Raw genomic sequence first — 20,913 nt, forward strand, 5'->3', positions numbered from 1 at the left:
GCTGGCTTTATTCCTCCAGCAGCCTCTTTTCTTTCTCTCTTAGGCTGGCTGGCCAGGTGTCTCCCTTAGCTCCCCACTTCTTTCCCTTCTCTAGTTTTTTTCCGTCATTGGGATCTTGGCTGTATGATTGGTGCTGGTTTTAATTCAATTCAACAAATATTTCTTGTGCACCTGCTGTGTGTAGGGCACTGGAGCACAAAGACAAAGCAAGCTAACCCCTGTCTCTAAAAAGCTGCCGTTCTACTGAGGGATAAACCTGGTGTGCAGATAAGTGATCTGAGGGAGTTAGTTCGGCATCAACTGCCTTCCATTTCCACTGATCCTGTGATGTCCAGTAAATGCTAAGTATACAAAACGTTATACAAAGTGATTTCAAGAGTGAGAGGGTGCTGGTGACTAGACACAGTACAGGGCAGCGAGGTGTCAAGAAAGGCCCAAGGGTAAGAAGTGAGAGCTGTGCACTTTGGTTTTCTTTTTAAGTCAACAAATATTTGTTAAGCACCTACTATGTGTTAAGCACTGGGGATACAAAGAGAGGCAAACAGTCCCTGCCTTCTGTGAGCTTACAGTCTAACAGAAGGGAGAACTGGCAAATAACCAGGTACAAAGCAGACAGCTATAGGATAAATTGGGAGATAATCTCAGAGGGAAGGCACAGCATGAACTTGCTTCTATCTCCATTAAAAAATATAATAAGGATAAATATCCGGACAGACAGCTAGCTTTAACTCACTGAATGATAATATTTTACCAAACTCTAGTTTGAGAAACAGAAAGTCACTGAATCCCACCGACATGGCCTTTCCCATCACTTGCCTTTTGCATCTTTGCTTCCTGTTGAAGCTGTTTCATCCTGTCATTTAGATCAGATTCTGAAACTCATAGACTTTCTGAATAGTCCAATAGTGCCTAAATCTGGAGCTAGCCAGCAGAGCCTAGAGAGTGTTGAAACCTACCTGCAAGCTCTACCTTCACAACCACGACAGTCACATAATATAGACATACTAAAAAGGAGAGGGATCACAGTAGGGAAAAGAAGCCATTGGTAGAGAAAGGGCTAGAAAGAGTACTCTGTTGGGGTGTGTGTGTGTGTGTGTGTGTGTGTGTGTGTGTGTGTGTGTGTGTGTATGTGTGTGTGTACATGTTTATATGTGTACGTGCACATGTGTATGAAAATTAACAGCTCAGATTATGCCTGAAATATATGCATCCCACTGGGATCTAAAAATTGTGTTTGATTATCTCTGGCCCACTGAGGCTCATTGTCTTCTTCTGACTTGATGCATGTGTTTGTGACATAGCTGGGGAGATATTCCATCTTGAGCATGTGTGTGTGTGTGTGTGTGTGTGTGGTGGGGTATTAAAACTCCTAATAGTCTGTGGTTAACCTATGGATTGGGGTAGCCATCACTAGTATTCTTTCCAAAGGTGGCCCCCAAATCATCTCAGAGTCTGGGTGCTGGAACATCTCGTGCTGCAAAAGTACTCTTTCCATCATTCTGGAGTGTGGTTATTATTCCAAGTGTGCTTACTCCAAATTGGAAGGTTTCCAGAAGGGCTTGCCATATAGTCCCAATAAAATAGAGAGCAGTGGCTTAATTATTCCCTAAGAGCTAATCTTTTCTGAACCACACCATTTTGGACCAAAAGGTATCTTTCTGCCATCTTTGGTTTCATTCTCTTGTTCTGAAATCAGGTGTTGACATGGTTGTGAGTCAGTTTCAAGTTCTAAGCCACATTTCAGATTGCTCCCGGCTCCAGTTGTTTTGTTCCATGAATCTACTGTTGAATACATTCAGTTGAGCCTGAGAGAACAATGTCCTCATCTTACATTTTTTGAGCAGGCTCTGGTCTTCTTTTCCCTGATGGATCTTGTTTGTTCTGAGAAGAAAGGTTACCTGAAGTAGGGTTAATGGTAGAGTTAGGAATATCCTGAAAAAAAAATATATATCCCTGGATAAAGGAGGAATATGAAAAATTGTGCTTGGATGGAGCTTTTCTGGATTTTGTATTTGGAAATTTGAGTAAGAGCATGGGGAGACAAATGCCTTTGGCTGAGATGCAGAGATTCAGGTGTTGTAAGGCTAGCTGGTATTGCCTTCAGGCTGGCATGCCTGGGATTTCAGTGAGTGAGGGCAGGAACTCATATTTTAGGGGAGATGCTCACTGGAAAGGTCCAACCTGGGAAAGTATAAAAGGCTTGGCAAATGTCAGATAGATAAAAACTGGGTAGAAATTAGATAAAAATTGGAAGATAGAAATGAAATGACAGAGGGGATTTTCCCAGATTTAAACTGGAGCATGTCTACTTTAGGGATTGTAAGAGGAAGGGAGAAGTAGAGGGAATGAAGTCTAGTCATTGGGAAATGAGAACAAAGACATGGAAGTCAGCTATCAGTTGTCATTTGTGAGGAACAGAATTTGAGGGGTGTCTGTGGTTGACTCATAAATACTGAAAACCACAAATGGTAAAACCACAATGGCAAAGGATACTTGCAGAGAAAAGATAAGCTGCTTTAGAGAAAGGCAAAGGACACCAAGACTCCATTCCAATTATGAAGGATAAAGCTGATCTCCATTTTATGTGCCTTTTGAATGTTTGAAGTCAAATAGTCTTGTGGCATGACAAATAATCATTTTAGCAAAGGCTAGGAATAAATGGATGTTTTCTTTTCCTTTCTTCAGGATAGAGGTTTGTCCATGTGTTGACCTATGTGGTGCTGTTATTTGTTTTGATTGAATCAGCCAAGCCAACTAAATTTATCTTTCCTTCTTTCTTGTTCTTGCTTCTCCCCCCTCCTCTCCCTTCTCCTCTCTCTGTCCTTTCTCCTCCTTCCCTACTTCCCTTTTCCTTCTCCTTCTTCCCTCTCCCTCTTCTCTTATCCTCACCACAGAATTTAGAGACAGAAAGAATGCTTGGAAAATCCCCTAAACCTCCTCTGATACCAGTTATATGATTTCAGACAGCTTAATGAATCTCTCTGAACATCAGTTTCCTCATTATGAAATAGGAGCAACACTTGTACTACTCACCTTGTTGGGCTGTTAGGAGGAAAACATTCAGCAAACCTTCAGACATTGTGTAAGTGAGAATTATCATTTATTAGCCCCCAATTTTTCAGATTCAGCCAGAAAAGTACAACGACATTCTCCAAACTGCACAGTAATTAGAGTTTGGGAATGAGGTGTTAAGACTCCATAGCCAGTATTCTTCCCACTACAATTTTGCAGACGTAACTTAACTCAAAATATTAACCCACCCAGGGCTTAGAGAAATGAAGGGGTCACTGCATAATTCTGCCTGAAAAACCATTCAATGAAGTAGTCTCGATTTATGATCTGACCAGTGGTATTCCTACCAAAGATAAATGACTTGCTCAGTTAAGACTGCCTGGCCCATGCAAAGAGCTGAGCTAGATTGTGGAACCTTTTCTCTTTGAAGGCAGACGTCACTGTTCCTGGAGAGATCAGGAAGAAAGTGCAGTGACAGGTTCAGAATAATCTCCTTACAGGAGATGCTAACTGAAGCCCAGAAGTTTCTCCCCAAATTCTGTTGAGGAGTAGGTGACCCCATACTGTTTACCTTTTTCATAGTAGGGGGCCTTGGTCTGGACAGGGAAGCTATACCAGCATCCTTATGTGACAATAGCAATCCCTCGTTTCACATTTCCTCCTGTTCAGCCAGTTGCTGGTTTCCTTGGAAACCAGAGCTGGAGAACAGAGGCTGAGCCAAACTTTCGCTTGGTTACTGGTTAGGCACGCTGACAGCAGAAAATCAGCTGTAAGGTTTTAAAGCAGTGAAATTCACCATCAGTTGGGAGAATGCTGCCTTTTTTTCCTGTCTCTAGCAGTAAAGGGGAAAAGAAGTCTTGAAATAAAAAAAAAGGTTTCTCCTTAAAGAATGAACTCACCACATTTTTGCCTCCGATCTCATTTTCAAAGCCACATTTCCCTTCTGCTTGTCATTCGATTTGTAAGCACGTTTGTCGGAGACACTCTAGTTAAATTTTACAAAGCTATTGTGACAATTGAAGCTTTCGTCCATGATCTGGATGCATTGGGAGGCATGGATTTGATGATTAAAGAACCAGAGTACTACTCTGTTTTCTTCAGATATTTAATTTTTCTGATGCAGGAAGAAATTTGGGGAAAAATTAGAAAAATAAATGCAACCCATCAGATTTGTAATCTGATTCTGAGTTTGCTCTTCAAGACATTTCATGGCCATCATGTGTGATTTTAGCATCCAAACCAAGTTAAGTGATTTCCATTGCACAAATATATATTCATCTCTACCAGCCTCAGAGACCTAGCCAATTGATTTTTTTTAATCGTGTCAGCACATTATAGTGTGACTCAATATATACCAGGTGGATTTGACAGCAATTGGAATAAAAAATGGTGAAAGCTCTGCAGGCTTTAGCTTGGCAACCATGGGGGCTAATTTGGATTCAGCAGTTACTACCAGCACTTATTAATTGGAGATATGGAACAGTGATTTCTGTCTCCTGCACCAACCTGCCAGTTCTCTCATCAGCTACCTGAAATCATAAATTTTGCCTTTAATGATCAGAACCAGATGTGTCTAATTCACTAAAACTGTAGGAGGGTGGGAGGAGAATGGGGTTTGGAGTCAGGACACCTGGGTTCCAGTTGAAACTCTGACACTCACTAACTGTGAAACCTTGGGGAAGCTCTGGAAGGTTGCCGGGCCTGGCTATCACTGAGTCCCTCCTGTCCGTGCAATCAGCTTGTTTTTACTCTGAATGTATTTTCTTTTTGCTACTATGTGGACTTGTTTCTCCTTGAGGGAAGGGGCAAACTTTTTGTTGGTTGGTTTGTTTCTGTATTCTTAGCATCTAGCAGGATGCCCGTCAGGCGACTAGACCTTATTAAGTGCTTCTTATTGCTCTATTAAATGGGGGCATGGTAAACGGTCTGCGTATTCACTGGAAGTCCAGAAACATTTATTAAGCACTTATTAGGTGTGGGCTTATGGGCAAAGGAACTGTTTCATTTCTCTCTCATTTCGATTCTTTCGATACAAGAATCATTTGTTAAATGCCAATAAGATTCTAGGCACAAGTTTAAGACAAAAGCAAAACTATTCCTGTCCTCAAGGAACCTACATTCCACAGGAAATGTGACCTGTAGATAGACAGGTAAATATAGAAATGGACAAATATAGAAATCATGAAATCTTCATCTCCTTACTTGTAGAACGAGGAAGTTGAACTGTGTCTCTAAGATCTTGGCTCTGTTCATGGGGTCATTAGTGGTAGTTAAGAGGCAAGGAGATGTAGTTTTTTGAATACCCTGCCTCCATTCATGGAAGCAAGGAGGCTCTAAAAGCCTCCAGTAAAAGGGACCGGAGACTAGTCTCTTGAGAGATGTTGGTGAGACGAGTTTGTAGCTTTTTAAAAAATGCACCTTTGGTGCAGGGAGTGCCCAGTGAGGAAACTGCCTCGCTGAATGCAGATTTGAGCCGCCACGGGCACTTTGATGTCAAGGGACTTACCCAGGGCCTTGTAGCAAGCAGGATTTCAACCCAGCCAGGTCTTTCTGACCCTCAGGTCAGTTCTTCATCCCCAAGGCCACCATACCTCTCTTGTGTCTTTATCCATAAATGAACAACTATGTATTTTTATGGGAGAGTGCTTTAAACAACAACCAGGATAAAACCTCTTATAATTTTAAAGGTGAAAAGTCCTGTTAATTCCAGTTACCCAAGGCTCCTGCTGTCATCCTCTCTTCTCCGCCTTAGGCAGTCACTGGCTCAGTTTGGGCCCCCCTCACCTAAATAGAGAAGTTTCTTATTCAGTTACTCTCTGCCCAACCTTTCCTCTCCAACTCTCCACTCCATCTCCCACTGAGCTACTCAGATGGATAGGTCTGAAGCACAGGTCACAGGTCAGTTCTCTTTTCAAGAAGCTTCAAAGATTCCATCTCGCCCTTGGGATAGAATTCAAAGTCTCCAGTTTTCGAAAGTCCTTCTCAGTCTTGCTCTGAAGGATCTTTCCAGACACACTTCATGTGCCTCCTCCCCGCTCCATCCCCACTCTGGCCAGACTCAGCTTCCTGCTATTTCCTTTGCTCAGGCCCTCACAGAGGCCAGGCATTCACTGTCTCCTCGCTTGAGGTCAGGCAGCATCACATCTGATACCATCGACACCTTTCCTTGTCTTCCCTCTCCCCCTCCCCCCATTAGTTAATTTGCCATACTTTGTGTTTCCTAGCTCCTTTCGTGTTGTTTGCCCTCCTGTCCTTGAGGATAGGGCTGTTTCAAGCTTTGTCTTTGGACCTCTAGTGCCAAGCAGAGTGCCCGGCACATAGGAGGCATTTAATAAATGGGTTTTGAATGTAGTTGAATATAATTCATAGAATTGTTAGTTATAAATAGAAACACATGGATTTAGGTTGAACCACCTTCAGCAAAGCCCAAAGTTCTGAGTTCAAATTCTGGTGCATTCACTTACTGGCTGTGTGACTTTGGGCAAGTTTTTTCCCTCTCTGTGCTTCAGTTTCCTCCTCTGTCAAATAGGAGTATTGGAATCCCTGATCTCTAAAGCGATGAGCTCTTTCTCTATAGCCTCACAGTTCCTAAGCAGTGGGAATATTGTGAACATTCTATTTCAGAAAAATAAAAAAAAAAAGTTGTCAACCCTTCAATAAAAAATTATTTTTTTACTGAACATAGCTCTCCATCCCTGTGAAAGGAGCTATTTATGTTGCAGCAGTTGGCATTGCACCTCTCAGTGCCACACTTGGAATCCAGAAATGCATCGAGGGAGAGGGGAATTTCCAAGACGAGCGTCCCAGAAGAGCCAGCCCTTGATTTGCAAGGACACTCTTGTGACTGTGTGAACTAACTAATGATGTTCTGTTACCTCTAGACCGCTAATCCAACCTGCACCTATTTGTAAATGACCTTTTCCTCCCCAGGTCAAAGTAGCCTGGCCTTCTGGGTCCTCCACAATCTTGGCTTCACTGGAAATAGTCCCACCTTATTCTAAACTCACTTCTTCTAGGAAGCCTTTCCTCCCTGCTTGCCTTTTCTGAACTAGTCTTCTCAGACTGCCCACTCACCGGGCATCTAATTTAATGAGCATCTCTTAGACACCTGCCAAGACACTGTGTTCAAGGAATGGTGGCTGGCACTGGGGGATACCAGGAAAACCAGGTCCTTCCTTCATGGAGCTTATAATCAGTTTTTGGGAGGTCAGGGGGTAGCAGGTGCAGTATGCAAACAGGTAAACATGTACACAATAATTTAAGACGAGTGGTAAAAGCATTAACTAAAAGGAGGGGACTGTCAAGAGACTTCCTCTAGGTGGTGGCACATGGCTCAAGGGGCTTGGAGATCACCATGTCCAAGTCTTATTTTTATATGTGGAAATTGAAGCTCAGAAAAAATAAAGTCATTCCTTCAAGGGGACACAATGAGTAGGTAAGAGAGGTGGCCAAGTCAGGCCATTAAGTGGCATGGTGGTGGACTTGGAGCGGTGGAGACCTGAGTTCAAATCCTGGCTCAGATGCTTACCAGCTCTGCAACTTGGGGCAAGTCAATGAACTTTTCTGACCCTCAACTTTCCCCCTCTACAAAAAGAGGATAATAACAGCACCTACCTGACAGAGTTAATGTAAAGTAAGATAACATATGGAAAGCACTTTGGAAACACCATCTATTAGATATTGTCATTAATGGCTTTAACTCAAAACCTGAACTTTTGCTCCTGAGTTCAGTCGGCATTTCTACTACCCTGGAAAATGCAAGATTCAGGACCTGACCGAGAAGTGGTGGCCCAGAGGCCCACCTAGCTAGGGCCCATCTTCCTGGGGCTTCCAGGGACATGGGGTGAAGGCAGGCTACTCCTTGCTTATCCTTAAAGAGATCTGCCCAAATTGCCTTCCTCCTCATTTGCGATCGGCTCTGGCTGGTTATCATGGCAATCTGAGGCTAGAAGGTGATGTGCTGAGAGTCTGGACCAATCATTTAGGCTGGCTTGTCTTGACTGAAGTTTGGCAGGAGTGAAGTAGAGGCCAGAGGAAGCTTGGTTAGTGTTGGGTGGTCTACCTGCCAGGGCTGTGGCTGGGAGTCTGAGGAGTCAAATCCCCTTGTCTTTTGTGAGTCTCCTCAAGGAAGAGTCCCCAGGCCTTGGCCTCTGTCTCCAGCCTGGGTGAGGACCCAGTGGAGACCCTCCCACCTTCGGGCTTTTTCCAACCAGGTCTGCCTGATAAGCTCCTTGACCTCCCCCAGGCCAAGCTTCCTCAGTGTAGCAGCTCTTCTCATGGCATTCCATGAAAAGCCTCCCAGTACACGAACTTACAAAGGCAGCAATTTCCAGGTCACAACTTAGTGCTTTTGGCCAAAGGCCACAGTTAAGACTCAGAAAGCCAAGAGCCAGTACAGTGTGATCTTTAAAATAAATTATAAGGATCAAAACAGAACTAAGTTGAAATGAGACAGTTTAAAAATAGGTAACATTTCACAGTTAACTTCAGAAAATAAACCTTCTGACCAATAATATATCACTGTGTGGGCTAAAATGGTATTAGATCTGAGTTTTGAAGTGACTAGTGCAGAGAGAGGTACTAAAGGTTACATGTATCTCCTTTAATTAAACATGTATGGTGTTCTACTTGGCATCCCCAATGAAGTCCTCTCTGTGCTGCATTGTGGTGTGGAGGTGAATCTGTGTTCTCACTGAAGGAGCCCAACTTCTAACAAGTCTTACTGACCTGGAAAAACCCCAAGTTCAGGGTCTAGGGATGAATTATGTGTCTGTGATCAGGGAATGAGTCTAGCTGAAGTTGGAGAGTTTGCAAAGTGATCTTCTAAAGTGAAGGTCAGATCCTGTTACCTCCTTCCTTTCCTGCTCAATAAACTTCAGTGGCTCCCTATTGCCTGCATTTCTCTCCTTCTCCACCTCCCCTGACTGGATTCCTTGGCTTCCTTCAAGACTTGGCTCAAATCTGCCTTTTGTAAGAAGCCTTTTTTTTTTTTGTAAGAACCAGTGCCTTCTGCTACTAGTGCTCTGCTTCTGAGCTTACCTCTCACTTAGACTGTCTGTATCTTGTGAGTATATAGTTAGGTTCTTGACCTATCTTGCCCATTGGAATACGAGCTCCTCAGAGGCCTTGATTTGTATCCCCATACAGAGCACAGTGCCTGGCACATAGTAAGCCCTTAAATGCTTGTTGACTGACTGGCAATTAGAGCTGGGAAAGACCTTAAAAGTCATCTAGTTCAACCCTCCCGTTTTTAAGCTGAGGAAACTGAGAAATTCAGTGAGATTAAGTGACATAGCCACCCAGTAGCAGAGCCAGACTTGAAGTGTGCTCAGTAGCTGCCTAATCCAAGCCATCATAGAGAAGGAATGATCACTGCAGCAAGCCTGCGCGGTGGCAAGCCGCCTTCTTCCTGAACATGCTGAGGGAGGCTTCTTCTTTGCCCACCCAGTCCACTGTTTCCATGTTTGAGAACCTGGTACTTGCATCCCTCCTAAATTTGGATCTCTGTAACTCCCCACACATTTAACGATTGTCTAACCAGAGATTTTCTTCCATGTGCCAGTCCTATATCATCATCTTCCTATTGGATATTCAGAACAGGATGTCTTATAGACATCTCAAACTTAACAGAGCTAAGATAACTTTTCTCCTTTCTCCCAAACTCTTCCCTCTTCTAAACATCCCTATTTCTTTTGAGGGCACCACTAACCTTCCAGTTTCTCACATGGATAACCTCAGTTTCCTCTTCACTCCTCACTGTCACTCACCCCATATATCCAAATACCTTCTCAACACCTTTCCTATGTCTTCCCTTCTTTCCATCCACACAGACGTGCCCGTGGCTTAGATCCTGATCACTTCCAGTCTCAGACTATTGTGATATATTCCTCTTTCATCTCCCTCCCTCTTTTCTCCCCTCCCAAAGCCATCCTTCAAAGTGATTTTCTTAGAGTGTCGGTCTAAGTAGGTCGCTTTTTTACTCGGTATACTCTTATTGTTTACTAGTTACCTTTATGACCAACTATGCCTTCCTCTATTTAAAGCTATTCTTAATCTGGCCCCATCCCATCCTACCTTTCCAACTTTATAATAAGTTCCTACCTTCCTCGTGCTCTTTGGTTCAGACATACTGGTGTTCTTGTGATTCCCCATATGTGACAATCTATTTCCAGCTTCCATGCCCTTGTCTTGTCTGACCCTTATGCCTGACATGCTTTTCCTCCTACCTTCCTCAAATCTTCATTTCTCTAGGCTAAACATTTTCATTCCCTTCAACCAGTGCTCACATGACATGTACTCAAGGCTCTCTCATTGTCACTGCCTTCCTCTGGATGCATTTTAATGTCCTTTTTGAAATGTAGTGCCTAGCAATGAACTCATTACTCTATACGTGCTTAGCCCTGTCCAGAGTTTAATAGAATTCTCACCTCTGTGTTCTAGTGAGCTGTTCTCTGATTGCAAATGTCTCTATTATACTATTGACTCATCATGAGCTTGTGGTCCACTAACACACCTAGATCTTTTCCAGGCAGACTGCTTTTAAAATATCTTTCTTCTATGTTGCATTTTTAAAGAGTTTTTTTTTGGGGGGGGAAGCTAGGTGGTACAGTGGATAGAGCACTGGCCCTGGAGTCAGGAAGACCTGAGCTGTGTGACCCTGGGCAAGTCACTTAACCCCAATTGCCTCACAAAAAAGATAATTTCTTAAATTGTAATTTCTTAAAGTGTAAGACTAATTGGAAACCTAATAATTTGATTTGTGGGATGGCAGGGTTAGAAATGGGATTTATCTTGGGGGTTATCTAATCTAGGGCCTTCCTTTTTTTGCAAATAAAGAAACTGAGGCCCAGAGAGGTCAAATAATTTGCTTGAAATCACGCAGGAATTAGGTGGCAAAGTCAGGATTCAAATCCAGCTCTTTTGATTCCCAATACAGAGTCTTTTCCACTGGAACAATCCAAGTGAGCATGGGTATAGGAAAAGAATCACATCAAAAGAAAATAGTTACATTGTAAAATATATTTTGGAACAAGATATATTTGGCCTTGGACAGTGTGTTGCCCTTACATAATTATAATAAGTTCTGTCAATTATTTGTATTGATGACAGATGGATGCTGTGAGATTAGTTGGTTAAAAAGAAGTAAACAGTATTCTTTTTTTGAATTCAATTTTACTTTGTTTTCTGTTTCAAGTTCTCTCTCTCCTCCTTCCCTTTCCTTCTTCCACCCACTGAGAAGGCAGGAAAAGTAAAACCAATTCCAAATGTGAATGGTCGTGGAAAACAATTTCCCTCATCAGCCAGGTCTCAAAAAAGGAATGAAAAAAAAAAAGAGACTAAAATGTGTTTTATTTTGAGTTCATCAGTTCTCTTCACGGAAGTTGATAACATGCTTCGCCACGGGTCCTTTGGGATTGCAGTTGGTCACAAATAAACAATACTTAGCCCATTTAATGGTTAGTCGAAAAACAAATATAATTAGAATATTGTATCCTTTCTGTTCATTTTTCCCAGATTTAGTATGCTTTCTTTCCTTTCTTGCCCCACTTCCCTCTATCTTACACTTCTCCCTATTTTGGGGTCTCTCTGAACACTCTCTTTTTTAATTGGAGACAAGAAGATCTGATTTCATGTCCTCCCTCTGATACCTGCCAGGTTTGGGGCCATGGATGGGTCAAGGAGACCTCTTAGAGCTTCAGTTTCCTCATCTATTGAATGCAATGGTAGTGCTTCTGCCGATGGTCTTCTGAAACTAGAGATTATAGGGATACTCATTTTTTTTTAAATTGACGTTGCACTGAGTGCCATATCTAGTCTCAAACATACTTTTGAGTTAACTTGATGGAGGTCTACCAAAGCAACCCAACAAGAGAAACAAAGTGAACAATAATACCTATTGCTCAGATCACATCATGGAGTTGACTGGGTGACCAATTCACTTAATCCATTAACATATATGTCCCAGGAAAATGCTGGATGCATAAGTTGGGCCAAGAATCCAATGAAATGTCACTGGGCTGGTTCAGTTGTGGAAAGCGAGCGGACACTCAGAATCATCTCTTGTTCCTTGTTGGCATAACACACACACACACACACACACACACACACACACACACACACACACACATATTTTTAATGCCATTTTTTCCTGGTGATGCTACTTCACTGTGGATCACGGAACACCATTATTTCAATAGAATCAAAGTAAAAGGTCAGCCAAAGTGTGAGGAAGAAGTGCACGGTAGGAGTAAGCAGGCTGTAACATGTTAGTTATGGGGACTTATCGTTGAGCAATGATGTAAGGGCATGGTTGATCAGAAAAGGAGGTTGGTTAAATACATTGACAAGAAGGAAGGAATCGTAGATGGACAGCAGGAATGCTTCATTGGGACCTTTCAAATATGAAAAATTACCAAGGGAAGCATCCAGTGTGTTGGGTTGGGCTCCTATGGAAAGTGTACAGAAAGAAATGGAAAATAATTCTCCTGGATGAGAAGGTCGTGGTTGTGGATTGCCCTAGTAGGGAGAGTGTTCAAACCCAGGAGGTCATGCTCCTTTGAAATATTACTGGCTTTGTGCCTGTAGGCAAGTCAAGGCATCCCTGATTGCCTCAGTTTCCTCAGCTTTAAAATGGGGGCAATGATAGCATGTGGTTCATATGTTGGTATGAAGATCAAGTAGGATAATAAATAGAAAGCACTTTGCAAACCCAAAAATGCTGTATGAATTTTCATTATCATAATATCAAAATAAACTTACTATTCTTTCTAATGCAGCTTACCTACTGAAATTTCTATTCTAATTATTTTTATGCAAATAGTGCACTTAAAGTATCAGTTCTTTGGTATGGAAATAAGGAGAATATATATTTATCCTGTCTATCTCTCTATCACCTGTATATATATATATATATATATATATATATATATATATGTACATATGTATATAATTTATATTATGTCTATATCTACACATGAGAGTGTGACTAACCTATTTCAAGATAGAAATTATGAGAATATGCAAAAAGAAAAATGCAGCCTTCATCTTAAATAATGACCCTGCTTTATTTCCTGTTTTGAATTGGACATTAATCTAAGACCATCTCTAGAGAATGTTGAACTCTTGTTTCCTAAAAATACACTGTCTATTTTAGCCATATCATAAAAATAAATCTTTCTTTTTGTTAACAAGACCATGAGTTTGCATTTTTTCAGATATAACCATCTTGGATTCAATTCATTATCCAATGGCATCTAAAAAAAGACTTGCTAATCATATGGTGTTTGTTGTATGTATCCCATAAAAATTTTACATTTCAGTAATTGAAAAATGGCTAAGTAACCCGTTCGTTGTGTCCCATTTGTGAATGGGCAGATCAGCTCTGCCCAGATGAGGATCAAATCTGTCCACATTGTACAGGCCCAGATATGCACATGTAAATAGATGGTACTGGACGTGTAGGGGCCTCTGTTGGTGGTTCTGTCACTTGGAGAAGACATTTCTGGTAACTCAACTACTCGTGTAAACCTTGAGGGGAAAGTTTGGTATTTTATTTTTTTTTAACTTAGTGGAGGAGAGTGAGGAGCTTCCTTTGGCAAAACTAGGAATGTGTTTAATCTTCATCACTCAGATTTCAGGTTATGAGCTCTCAAGTTCAACAGTAAGTTTATGGATATCACAACAAATAGTCCCTATTCATAAGATGCTTTCCCATTTCCAGCTTTCCAGTTTTTCCGAACAACCTTTGAGCTAAGTAATATGATCTTTTCATTATTTTGTATAACATTAATGATGGTGCACTAGATTCAGAGTCAAAGAACATGGATTTGAATCTAGGCTCTGCAGCTTAAAACCCTGTCTAGCCTTGGGTAAGTGACTTACCTCTCTGGGACTCACTTTCCTCATTTGTAAAATGAGACAGTTGGATTAGATAGTTGCTTAAGACTCTACCACCTCGTTCAATCAATCAACACCTGCTATGTGGGAGGCCCTGTGGAGACAAAGACGAGAGTATTAAGTAGGAAAAAAAATTTACGAAAATAAATATATGCACAATAGGTAACAATACTGTTTTTTGAAGGCTAGGAGAGGCATTTGAATGTGGAAGGATCAGGAGAGGCTGCATGTAAAGTTGGAGCCTTGAAGGAAAGGAGGGATTCTGTGAAATAGGGAAGAGGAGTGAGCGTGATCCAGGCATAAAAAGACAGCTAGCAAATACAAGGTCATGGAGATAAGATGGAGTGTTATGTGTGAGTGACACAAAAGATTCATTTGGCTGGCCCATGGTGTGTATGAAGGGCAGTAATATAGAAACAGGTTTAAGGCTAGTCTGGGGCCAAGTGATGAGAGACTTGGTAAGCTAAATAGAGGAGCTTTTCGGATCCTAGAAACAACAGGCAGCCCCTGCAATTTATTTAGGTGGGGGTAGGGAGTGGGGTGACATGGTCAGACTTGCTTCTTGGGAAAATCGCTTTAAAGGCTGAGTGGAAGATCATTCAGAATGGGGAGACAATTGAGACAGTGAGAGGAATGAGAAGACTTTGGTAATAGTTTAGGTGACAAGTAGTTATGACTGGTACTCTATTATCTGACCTCTAGGGGCTTGCTTGGCTTGCACAGGGCTCTATGGTCGATGGAGCTGTAACCTTCACGTGGCTCCAGGTCTACCACCCGTCCCACTACATCACAGCATTACCCCTCAACAGATGGGGAATTCCCTACATGACAGCATGTCTGCCCTCCTCCAAATCTCCACAGTTGCTTCACAAATATCTGGAAGAAACTTTCTTTATCACCTGGTTCAATTCCTTATTTTACAGATAAGGACACTGAGGCTCCAAGAGGTAAATCGAACTATCCAAGGGTGAGGGAAGGGAATAAGCATTTATTAAGTACCTGCTGTGTGCCAGGCACTTTTACAAATATCATCTCATTTATCCTTCACAATAACCCTGAGAAGTAGGTGCTATTATTATCACCCCCATTTTATAGTTGAGAAAACTGAGGCAAATAGAGGTCAAATGACTTGTCCATGGTCACACAGCTATACAATGTCTGACCGATGCTGCATTTGAACTTAGGTCTTGATGGCTCCAGGCCCAGCACTCTACCCACTGTGCCACATAGCTGCCTCTTGCAGCTAGGAAGGAGCAGAGCCAGGTTTTGAATCCATGTCCTCTAAGTCTATCATCCTTTCTACTGTGGCAAACTGAACTGACAGGGACCTTGACAGTCGTTGAGATCCGAATGTTCAGTGCAGCTGATGAAGTAAGAGGAACACTCCATTTCCTTCTGAAAGTGTGTCCGAAGGAGCTGTCCTCATGGCTGTTTTCTTTAAAAGTTCAAAAGATCTTTGATTTTGTTGGCATGTGTAGGCCCTTTGCCAGTGCAGATCATTGCAATCTCTTTATGACTTAGCACATTGGATACCTAACCTTTGAGAGTTCCAGAGGAGGGAGGAAGAATGACCCACTCCCTGGTGATGAATCTCTCTGAAATGACCCAAGTTGGTCCTTGGGTTTTTTCATTTTCAAAGACTCTCACTTGAAATTTGTCTCGCTTCCATTCTCTGTGAGTTTGCTTACATATACACACACACATATGACACACGCACACACACATACACGTATTATTCTTATTTGATTTCTTGTCACTGATCTTTGAAATACTAGTTGTCAATAAGGGTATAGAGGATGTTAAGAAGCAGAGAACTATTTAGAGTCTCTGGAGTCTGATAGCGGGCCTGAGTTTTAACCTATCCCTTCTGTGACATCATGGCTGGTAGAGTCAGTTACCTCTAGTCCTAAAATGAGCCCATCCCCCCTTTTTTCTGGAGAAAATGTTGTAGGTTATGGAGAACCCTGAACGCCATCTTGTTTTCCTTTTGCAGTCTCCCATTTGGCAGTGTATTGTTTACCTTCTGCTTTCTCAGGATGAGTCAATGCTTCCCCCACCCCCACCCTGGGAATACAATTTGCATTGGACACAGTTAGGGTGGGGGCTCTCTGCTGCCACTGTAGGACGTGCATGAAAGGAGGTGATTAAATGCCAGGGCAGCCCGTCCCGAGCAAAGGCATTCTCTTCACCAGCTAGCAGTGCATTACCTATGGAAGGAAAGTAATTATCTTTCGCTGGCATTCTGTTTTCTGGAGACAAAGGGAGATGAAATTCTTCTTTTGTTAACATGGCAGTTCTTCCAAGTAGATAGTCTTGGCAGAATGACAGCATTTGGCCACTATGGAGGAGTATTCTTTTTACCTGACATGGTGTGCTGGGGGATAGGTACATGATACAAGGTCACAAATTTACATTCTACATATGGAAAGGAAGTTCAAGATTCTTTAGTCCAATCTTTTCACTTTGCAAAGGGGGAAACTGAGGCTCAGAGAAGGCAAGGGATTTAACTATGGTTAAACAACATAGCCAGGTTTTGGGTGGCATAGGGACTTGAACATTGCATGTAAGAGTCAAGAGGACCTGCATTCATATTGTAGCTGAGATAACTTATCAGCTCTGTGTCTCTTGGCAAGGCACTTCATCTGTCACCTGTAAAATGAGCAGGTTGTCTTCTGAGTGGCTTCTGAGGCCCCTTCCAAATCAGTGAATCTGGAACTGGTTGACCTGTACTTACTTTGCAGTTCTGTTCTTCCTTACCTCAGTGGTCTTGGGTAAGTTCTTTCCCATTTCTGAGCCTTAGTTTCCTCCTCTGTAAGATAATCAGATGGAACTAAATGATGTCAAAAATCCCTTCTAGCTTGAAATCTGGGACTTCTGATTCTGTGATTCAAAACGCAGTGTTCTTTTCCCAACACTAAGCAGCCTTTCATTAGAGAGTTAAGGAAAGACATTGTATAATGAGAAACTCCATTAATTTCCTAGATTATCCAGCCATTTGTGGGAAATTAAATGGGTGAGCTTGATTTGTGCCAACTGCCGGCATTAACAAGCATTGCTGAACTTGTAGCCCTGGCCATTCTCCACAGTGGCGATTGTTAGGCATTAGCCATGAGGCAAGATTGGCCCTGACCCCCTATCACCAGAGCTCGGCTTCTTCCATTGTCCCCACATCTGGTGAACCTTCTGCTCTACGAGGATCATTATCTCCCCCACAAATACTCTTGGCAGATATTTGAGAAACAGCTGGTGCTTTGGCCGAAACAAACTTGCCACCCCTCACTTGGCACTTCATACTGTGGTTTTCTTCTGGGGCCCTTTCCATCTGGGAGTCCAACATGTATTCTTTGGAGTTGCCGCACCATTGACATGGCAAAGGGCAGACCACACATCAATGGAGCATGATGAAACAAATTTGAATCGTGCCACTCTGACCTCTTGACAACATCCCCTGGCATCCGTCTTGGTTTGGTGCCATGGAGGACATTTGAACATTCCACAGCTCAGTATCATCAGAGTTAATTGTGACAAACTGGGGAAAAATTGCTCCCAAAAACTCCCTGAGAAAAGATGGTCAGTTACCTTGAGACAGCTTTGCTGCCGTTCTTCCAAATAAAAATAACTCCTGCCTCATTCATTTTCTGCTTTTTAGACCACTGCTCTCCTGGTGGTGCTATGTGGGGGTGAATCAGAGAAAATGACAATTTCAGAAAAGGCACAGATGAGTGAGCCAAAGGGCAATGACAAGAAGCATGGGGGCATGAGTAGGATGAAGCACACTTCCAATGATCATTGTGTGGTTAAAGTTCTGTAAAATACATTAAATTATGGATTTAAAGCTGGAAAGAATCTCAGAGTTCATCTTGTCCCACGCTCTTCTCTTGGAATTAAGGAAAATAAGGAGCAGAGAGGGGGAATGGGCTTGCCCAAGGCCCAGTGATGCCAGCTGGGCCCAAAGGATGCCTGTGGTCATCATTCAGGGCCTGGATAACTGGAAAACAAAGCAGATCGGTTATGTAGAGGGATCAAAGAGGGAACATATGGACAGCTCAAGTACTATACTGTTTCTCTAAAATTTACAACAGTCAAAGGGAGGACTCCAGTACTCTCAGAGATTTGTGGAAAGACATGAATTACAGAGGAATTACCCAAATGATAATGGAGACATTGTGATCTGTTTGGATGGAGGGCAGTACCCACACAGTTTAGCTCATCCATCCATTGAAATATTGCAGTGGAGAATTCTGTTTACTTTTGGCCAGCATGATTTAAGCTGGGTTTTGATAAGTTGGAAAGATATCAGAAAATGGCAGCCAGGGTGGTGAGAGGTGTGGAGTTGATCCTGCCATATTATGGTTAGATGAAGACTTGGGGGTGTTTGGTCTGAAGAAGAGAAGGCTTAGGGCTGCAGTATGATTACAGTCTTCAAGAATCTGAAGGGCTGGCATTTGGAAGAGGAATTTGATTGGACCCAGAAGAAAGAACTATGTGTGGTTAATGGATGGATATTCCAAAAAGGAAGATGTACCCTTCATAAAAAAAGGAGAAAAAGTGTTTCCTAACTATGACAGCTTTCCCAAAGTACAGTAGGCTGCCTTAGAAGGCAGTAGGTTTCTATTCACTGGAGGTGTACAAATCAAGACTGAATGATCGTTTGTCAGCAATTTGTCAGAGGGTCCCTTTTTCAGATTTAAATTGGCTGAGAGGTCTGCTGAACTCCTGTCCAGCTCTGAAATTCTGTCACTAAACATTTGTAGAATAGTCCTTAAGAAATAGAAGTTGAAGTATAACATTTTCCAGTTTTCTTTATTGCCTTTTAATAAAACCGAGTCCCAGTGTAGCTTCTGCTGCCTCTGAGAATGGCCTGCTGGCTCCCTAGTCTCTGGGGATGGAAGAAAAGGCTGTTTCTTGTTCTTGCTGCGGTTTACAGGGGACATGCCATGAAACTGAAAGAATAGAGGTCCAAGGCCAACGCATCTTGCTGTTCCACAGCACTCACTGGTGGATTCCAGGCTGCCCATTTCTGCTGTAAAGGGCATCAAAAGTGTAGAGGTTTCTTGGTCAGCGCCTTGTTGGACAACCATGACAATCAAGCCTGAGTTCTGCTCTTGGCAAAGGATTTGGTAGAAAAGAGAGAGTTCCAGGCCGAGAGTTGGAAGGTCTGGGTCCCTGCCTTAATTTCCTCATGAGCTGACAGTGTTATGTTAGCTCAGTTATTTTCATGCGCTTAGCTTCTGTGAAACTCAGATTGTTAGAATAGAACTAGTTTTAAAATTCTTCATATCTATGAAAAATAAGACAGTATATAAATAGTAGTATAGCATTATAGTATAGTAGCATAGTAATATAGTATTGTAATACTACAGTAATATAGTATAGTAACATAATAGTATACAAAATCGTAGTAGTAAAAAGATTTCCAGGCTTTTGCAGGTGATGAATATATTTCATGTAGGATTCAAGTCTTGCCTCTGACATTTATTAGATGAGTGATCACGTAACCTCTCAGACCCTCAGTTACCTCATATGAAAAATGAGGCTAATAACCACAAGCTGGTTGTAAGGATGAAATGAAATATTATACATGAATTACAAGAGCAAGCCCTTTGGTTTTATTTCCATGTTATCCAGACCTCCAGGATCTCATTGGTATAGACAGTTCTCAGTTTAGAAACTTTCTCCACCAATGTCAACGGGTACCTTCTCAGTAATTGGTAACCTTACAGAATGCCTTGGGGGAACAGAGATGTTAACAGGCCCACAGCCAGTAAGAGGCAAAGGTGGGACTTGGATTCAGGTTTTCCCTCCATCCACCAGCCCATTCTTCCTCTCTGAGACAGACCACAGAGAACTGTATAAATAGCAGCTAAAATGACCCTGATGCTTTCATTTGGGTCGAGGTCAACCCTCCCCCCCTCCCCCCGCCTCCTGTACCTCCTGCACTGGCAATGTCCCAGTGTCTCCAAGAATTGCAGAAATCATATTGACAGTTATAAAATTCTAACCCAATTTTTACTTCTTTCCTATCTCTGGCCCCCTGGCCTTTGTGTGGCTGATCTCATAATCCTAGAAGGCATTCCCTCTACCCTTCTCTCCCTCTTCCTTGAAGGTTCACCTCAAGTACTGTTTCCTAAGAAGTCTTTCCTAATATTGAGAGTTATTCATACTCCTTTCCTAAAATGTTATATGTATACTTACTTACCTACAAGTAGGTGTGTGACGGAGTGGATAGGCAGGTGGCCTAAGAGCTAGCAAGTCCTGGGGTCTCTAGCACATACAGTCTGTGTGACCCTGGAGAAATCACTCTACTTCTCAGTGACCCGGGCACTTCTCTAAGACTACAACACTCCAGGGATTTTGCTGACTTGCTTTGGTAGAGGGAACTTTTGAACGTGGACTGTCCTGTGACAATAGCGTCACTGGCCCAGGCCCTGTTCTTCTTCTTCATCTGGATGTTGGATACCCAGGAGCATCGAAGTTTTTGAAGATAGAGACTCTTTTTCATTTTGTCTTTGTATTTTCCAATACTTAATAAAGTACCTTTCTTGCAGTAAGTTCACTGAGAAATACTGCCTGAGAGCTGTTGAATTGAATTATACAGGAAAAAGCACTGATTCTTATAGTTTGAAGACCTGGGTTCAAATGTGCCCTCAGATACTTAATTCCTGTGTGACCTTAGGCAAGTAACTACCTCTATGGTCCTCTTCCACATCTTTAGAAGGAAGGTTTTTCACAAGATGACTCTTGTTGTCCAGTTTCTGCCAGTTCTAAGGCTATGATCACATGATTAAACAAGCTAATTTCCCAAGGGAGAGATCACTAACAACTTCTGCTCCCGGTCTGGGACTCCTCCCACTAAACCTGACGCTTCTTCAACAGGCAAAGAAAGACTGAAGGCCAGACGTCCCAGACAAAAGGAATGAGATGAAAGTGATGGTGTCATATTTCTCAGTAGCCTTGAATGGCAGGCAAGGGAATGTGAAATTGACCAAACTGTCACTAGAAGAC

The 20,913-nt window shown here is 42.3% G+C and overlaps 1 protein-coding gene across 2 annotated transcripts in view; it reads left to right on the forward strand.

Annotated features, from left to right (window-relative positions):
* The window catches only part of PRKG1 (protein kinase cGMP-dependent 1), a 1,361,110-nt gene that overhangs the window by 127,665 nt on the left and 1,212,532 nt on the right, over positions 1–20,913 (forward strand). The window lies entirely within an intron of this gene.

Source organism: Phascolarctos cinereus, unplaced genomic scaffold (genome assembly GCF_003287225.1).
Source record: "Phascolarctos cinereus isolate Bilbo 61053 unplaced genomic scaffold, phaCin_HiC Scaffold_3;HRSCAF=262, whole genome shotgun sequence".
Classification (NCBI taxonomy): Eukaryota; Metazoa; Chordata; class Mammalia; order Diprotodontia; family Phascolarctidae; genus Phascolarctos; species Phascolarctos cinereus.